This window comes from Triticum dicoccoides, chromosome 3B (genome assembly GCF_002162155.2).
Source record: "Triticum dicoccoides isolate Atlit2015 ecotype Zavitan chromosome 3B, WEW_v2.0, whole genome shotgun sequence".
Taxonomy (NCBI): domain Eukaryota; kingdom Viridiplantae; phylum Streptophyta; class Magnoliopsida; order Poales; family Poaceae; genus Triticum; species Triticum dicoccoides.
The window spans coordinates 662,358,584-662,364,970 of NC_041385.1; positions in this window are offsets into that span (position 1 = coordinate 662,358,584).

Sequence of the window (6,387 nt, forward strand, 5' to 3'; positions counted from 1 at the left end):
CCGTCGCCGTGCTCTTCTCCGACCGTCGCATCCATGGCTGATGCTCGTCGGGCTGCTCACGCCGCTCGAGTCGCCCAGATGGCTCCCATCGGCGGGCGCCCTTGTTGTTTCCCGTCGCCCGCCGTCAACACCGCCACCGGCCCAGCGGGGAACGAGCAACGAGTATCGCCCCTGCATCCCTCCGTGGCCTCTTGGGAAAAGCCGCGCAACCTCTTCCTCGCCCACCACGCCGCGCCGGCCTCCCCAGTCGTCGCGGCCCTCCTGGGCGGCTCGCAGGCGCCGCCCTCCAGTCACCGTGTCAAGCCGTTCATCCGCCGGGTCGGCGCCGCCTCCGCGCGGCAGGGGGCTTCCCGGGACCGGTCGGAGCCGCAAGCCGGGCTAGCCTTCAGTTTGGAGGACCACCCCTCCAACTCGGCCTGCTCGGGTGCGCTCCCCATGCTGTGCAACCCCACCATCTGCCAGGTGGCTGTCACCAGGACCCTCATCGACGGTGGCGTGGTCCTCAATGTGCTTTCGGTCAAAACCTTCAACCTCCTTCGCATACCCCGGGAGCGGCTGCGGCCGAGCCAGCCCTTCATGGGCATCGAGGGTGGGTCTTCCAGCTCCTTGGGACAGATCCGGCTCCCAGTGACCTTCGGCACCTACGACAATTTCTGCACGGAGCTGGTCGATTTCGACATCGCCCTCATCGGCCTCCCCTACAATGCTATCCTCGGCTACCCAGCACTGGCCCAATTCATGGCCGCGACTCACCCGGCATACAACCTCATGAAGATGCCCGGGAGTAGCGGAGTCCTCACCGTGACTGGGGACGCCGAGGATGCGCTGTGAGCGCTCAAGCTCGCCTTCAAGACGGCGGCGTCAGCACAGCCCACCAGCGCGGGGGCCCCTGAGCCTAAGGGGGCTGCACCAGCCAAGAAGAAACAGTTGTTCACCCAAGACAAGGCGGAGACCAAGCAAATACCCGTCGACGAGGACGGGTCCACCAGCACCACTTTCACCATAGGCGCCCACCTCGGGCCCGAGCAGGAGGAAGCCCTGGTCAAGTTCCTGCGTGCAAACAAGAAGGTGTTTGCTTGGGAGCCCGATCAGCTGGCAGGGATCCCACGGGGCGTGATCGAGCACCACCTCAACGTGTGCCCCAACGTGCGCCCCGTAAAGCAGAAAGCGAGACGGCAGTCCATTGAAAAGCAGGCCTTCATCGTCCAGGAGACCCGCAAGCTAGAAGCCGCGGGGGTCATTCGCGAGGTTCGATATCCAGATTGGTTGGCCAACCCTGTGGTAGTACCAAAGAAGGGAGGGAAGGAACGCATGTGTGTCGACTTCACCAACCTCAACAAAGCATGCCCGCAAGATCCGTTCCCGCTCCCACGCATCGATCAAATCATTGATTCCACCGCTGAGTGTGACCTATTATGATTCTTGGATGCCTTCTCTGGGTACCATCAGATCAAGATGGCGGTGGAAGACGTGGAGAAGACGGCCTTCCTGACCCCGTGTGGGGTGTACTGCTATACATGCATGCCCTTCGGGCTGCGCAATGCGGGGGCAACCTTTCAGCGGCTCATGCACATCACCTTGGGCTCGCAACTCGGGAAGAACGTGGAAGCTTACGTCGATGACATTGTAGTGAAGTCTCGCGAGGCCAAGACCCTGATACAAGACCTGGAGGAAACCTTTGCAAACCTCAACGTAGTGAGCCTGAGGCTCAACCCGGAGAAGTGTGTGTTTGGAGTCCCCTCGAGCAAGCTCTTGGGTTTCCTCGTGTCCCACCGAGGCATCGAGGCCAACCCAGAAAAGGTCAAGGCGGTCGAGGACATGAGCCCGCCAAAGACCCTTAGAGAGATGCAGAAGCTCACTGGGCGCGTGACTGCACTAGGGCGCTTCATCTCCAGGTTAGGGGAGCGAGCGCTGCCTTTCTTCCAGTTGATGAAGAAAAAGGGGCCCTTTGAATGGACTGAAGAGGCCGACAAGGCACTCCAAGATCTCAAGAGATACCTGACCAGCCCACCGGTGATGGTGGCCCCACGCCCGCAAGAGCCCTTGGTACTCTACCTCACCGCCACTCCCTACTCCGCCAGCGCGGCTTTGGTGGCGGTTAGGGAGGAGCGTCGGACCAAGGCCGCTGCAGCTGCCCGCGCCAAGGCAAAGCAGGACCAAAAAGGACTCACAAAGATCACTACCACGATTGAGGAAGGTTAGCCGCCGTAGGGGAACGCACCGGGAGCGAGAGAGGCCCTTCCCCCAGGCAACCAGCTTCTGGAGGCTCCACCGCCTCAGGAGGCACAACGGCTTCCGGAGGACGCCACCAGCACCGACGCTCCAAGCCTCGTCGAGCACCCAGTGTACTTCATCAGCACGGTGTTGCGGGATACGAGGGCACGATACCCCATGCCTCAGAAACTCCTGCTCGCGCTACTAGTGGCCTCGTGCAAGCTGCGGCACTACTTTCAGGGTCACCCTATCAAGGTTGTCTCAGCGTACCCCTTGGAAAGAGTGCTCCGGAGCCCTAACTCAGCGGGAAGGGTCGCCGAGTGGAACATTGAACTGCAAGCATTTCAGCTCGAATTCAGCACGACCCGAGTCATCAAGGGAGCCGCACTAGCGGATTTCGTGGCCGAATGGACGGAGGCACCGGGCCTCAAGGCCGGCGAGGATCGATCCCTCTCCCCAGGAAGCGAGGCACCAGAAGGCTGGGTCATGTACTTCGACGGAGCGTTCTCCAGGAAGGGCGCAGGGGCTGGGGCGGTGCTCATATCTCCCACTCAGGACAAGCTCCATTACGCCGTGCAGCTCTGTTTCCAGCAAGGCGAAAAGGTCTCCAACAACATAGCGGAGTATGAAGGCCTTATAGCAGGCTTGAAGGTCGCGGCTGCCCTAGGGGTAAAGCGCCTTACCATCAGAGGCGACTCACAGCTCCTCGTCAACTTCTCCAACAAGGTATACGAGCCAAGAGATGAGCACATGGAGGCCTACCTTGCGGAGGTCCGCAGGATGGAAAAGCAGTTCTGGGGGTTGGAATTGCAGCATGTGCCCCGTGGCACCAATCAGGAGGTCGATGACATCGCCAAACGAGCATCCCGGCGCTACCTCAGGAGCCTGGCGTCTTTGAGGAGCGGCTCTTCAAGCCCTCGGCCATGCCATCGCTATCAAACACGGCGCAGCCTCGGGAAGAGCTCCCCCAGCCACCTACCTTGGGAGCCCCGGCCTGTGGCCCAGCCATAGGAGCGTGCCTGCTCCTGACAATGGAGCCTCAGGAGGGGCGCTGGATCACAGAGCTCCGGAGTTACTTAACGCAAGGGACCCTGCCGGAGGAGGAAGAGGAAGCGGAGCATGTGGCGCGGCAAGCCACAGCATACTGCATCAGGGATGGGGAACTCTACCGGAAGCGACCAAATGATGTATCCCTATGCTGCATCTCCAGGGAGCAAGGGAAAGAGCTGCTAGCGGACATACACGGTGGAGACTGTGGGCACCACTCGTCATCACGAACCCTCGTGGGCAAGGCATTCCGCAGCGGTTTCTATTGGCCTACTGCGCTCAATGACGCTGTCGAATTGGTAAAGGCTTGCGAAGCCTGTCAATTCCATGCGAAGCAGATCCATCAGCCGGCAGGAGGTCTGCAGACCATACCCCTCACATGGCCATTCGCAGTCTGGGGGCTTGATATCCTGGGCCCGTTTCCCCGGGTGCCAGGGGGCTATCGCTACCTCTACATCGCCGTGGACAAATTCACCAAGTGGGCCAAAGTGGAAGCCGTCCGCACCATCCCTGCGGGTTCAGCGGTCAAGTTCATCAAGGGCATCGTGAGCCGGTTCGGGGTGCCGAACCGCATCATCACCGACAACGGTTCGTAGTTCACTAGTAACCTCTTCAAAACATACTGTGCTAACCTTGGAACGCAGATATGCTACGCTTCAGTGGCACACCCCCGAAGCAACGGCCAGGCTGAGCGGGCCAGCGCGGAGGTCCTGAGGGGCCTCAAGACCAGAACATTCAAGAAGAAGCTGGAAGCCTGCGGCCGAGGTTGGTACAACGAGTTCCAATCCGTGTTGTGGTCCATCCGCACGACCGTAACCAAGCCAACTGGAGAGACCCCTTTCTTCTTGGTCTATGGAGCCGAAGTGGTTCTCCCTCACGAGGTCAGACGTCGGTCCGCACGGGTCCTGGCATTCGACGAAGCGCAGTAGGACGCCATGCGGGAGATGGACCTCATGCTGGGGGAGGAGCGTCGCCGAGAAGCCGCGCTGCGAGCGGCGAGATATCAACAAGCGCTGCAGCGATACCACTACCGCAACATCCGCCCTAGGACTCTTGAGGTAGGGGACCTCGTGCTCAGGCGGGTTCTCTCCAGGGAGGGATTGCATAAGCTCTCTCCCATGTGGGAGGGACCGTTCAAGGTTGTTCATGTTTCCAGGCCCGGCTTCGCGCGCTTGGAGACTCAGGAGGGGGTGCCAGTCCAGAATGCGTGGAACATCCAGCACCTCCGGAGGTTTTACCCCTGAAAAAGTCCCAGAGCCTGTGAAGAAGGCGAATGCCTGTGAAGATCATCTTTTTGGAAAAGGCCCGGAGCCTGTGAAGAAGGCGAATGCCTGTGAAGATCATCTTTTTGGAAAAGGCCCGGAGCCTGTGAAGAAGGCGAATGCCTATGAAGATCATCTTTTTGGAAAAGGCCCAGAGCCTGTGAAGAAGGCGAATGCCTGTGAAGATCATCTCTTTGGAAAAGGCCCAGAGCCTATGAAGAGGGCGAACACCTGTGAAGCTGTTGCGTTTTGGAAAGGGCCCAAAGCCTGTGAAGAAGGCGAATGCCTGTGAAGCTGTCGCATTTTGAGAAAGGCCCGGAGCCTGTGAAGAGGGCCAATGCCCGTGAAGCTTGCTTCCCCGAAGAAAGGCCCGGAGCCTGTGAAGAAGGCCAACGCCTGTGAAGCTCGCTGCCCGTGACACTCTCACGTAATAATGAGTTGGGGCTGTACATGCCCCGGAGTCTCAGGAGCGCCGGCCTCAGGCCCTGGGGCTCCCTCCCACACCCAGTGGCAGCACTTAGCTCCGCGCTGGTGAGAAGACGTCGAAGACTAGACTAGGTGCCGGACGCGGCTTTTTCATTTTCTTTCTGCAGTTGGCTAGTTCATTCTCATTTGAAGTTTTATTGAAACTGTCGCTGTCTTTTGACTTATGGCTCTTTGACTTTTCGCCCTCCGGTCTCGATTTCTCTTGTGCAAGTTCTCGCGAGGGGACGGCCCTGGCGCCCTCGCGAGTGTTTCGATCCTTTCGGTCAAGACCTCACAACCCGGGTCCACTACAGGAGCATCCCTCCAGTCCATGCCTCACGGGCACCGCGACACGAATACAAGACCTGGGTCGGTCGCCCCACGGCCAAGGCTGGGGATTACCTATGCGCGGGCGTACGGCAGGAAGGAACAATACCAAAATAACGGAAACAGTATGACGATTGACAACGGTAACACAAACACACCCCCACGGGGCCCCACATAGCTGTCTTTTTGCGCAGGAAAAAGGGAAAGGGAAGAACAAATCAGGCGAAGCTCGCCAGGCGCCGGCCCTCAGGGCGGATCCGAGCTGCCTCCGGAGCTCAAGCGGACTCCCTCTCGCGCTTCACTAGGGTGCGACGGCGGGCAGACCCGCTACCACCCTCCAAGCAGGCACGACGGCATGGAGGCCGACCGCGGCCGCTGCTAGAACAGTCGCTGCCCGAAGAGGAACCAGTGAAGCTTGAGGAATCCTGGGCGCCGCCAGCCACGCGCGCGCTGTCCTCTCCATCCCCTCCAGGGCTGGGTCCCCGGCCGTGGTCGTTGTCTTCAGGGCAGCACCCTGCGCGGCGACCATCTTCCCCAAACACCCTCACATAGAGGGTGGCATCGCCGTCGAACTTGAAGTGCAGGGTGCATCGGCGGCTCAGGCCACGCGCGCGGGCGAACGTCTGCCAGCCGCGGGTCAGGACCAGGCTCCCGGCTGCGAAGACCTCCAGCGAAGCCCACGAGTCCCGGCTGCAGCAGCCGTCTGCCTGGAGCCAGAGGCCGCCCGGGGCGCTAGCCGAGAGCTCACCTAGGAGGAAGCGAGGGAGCTGAAGCCGGGCGCTGGCCGGCTCCACTGCCCACACAACAAACTCTGACAGCACCTCCGCAGCGCGAGAGCGCGGCTTCGGGGGTCGCACGGCCGAAACACACACCCCGCCCGCGGCCGGCCACCCATCGCCATGCGGGAGGTCACCTCCGCGGCCACGGGGAGCCGCCGTGGAGGCCACGGGGCACTTGCGAGGGCGGCCGTGACCGCGCTTGGGCAGGGGAGAGGCAGGCTCGGCCTGGCGGGCCTTTCCCTTCTCTACGGCCGAGAACCTCCTTGACGGGGCCATGAGGAAGAAGGAGAAGC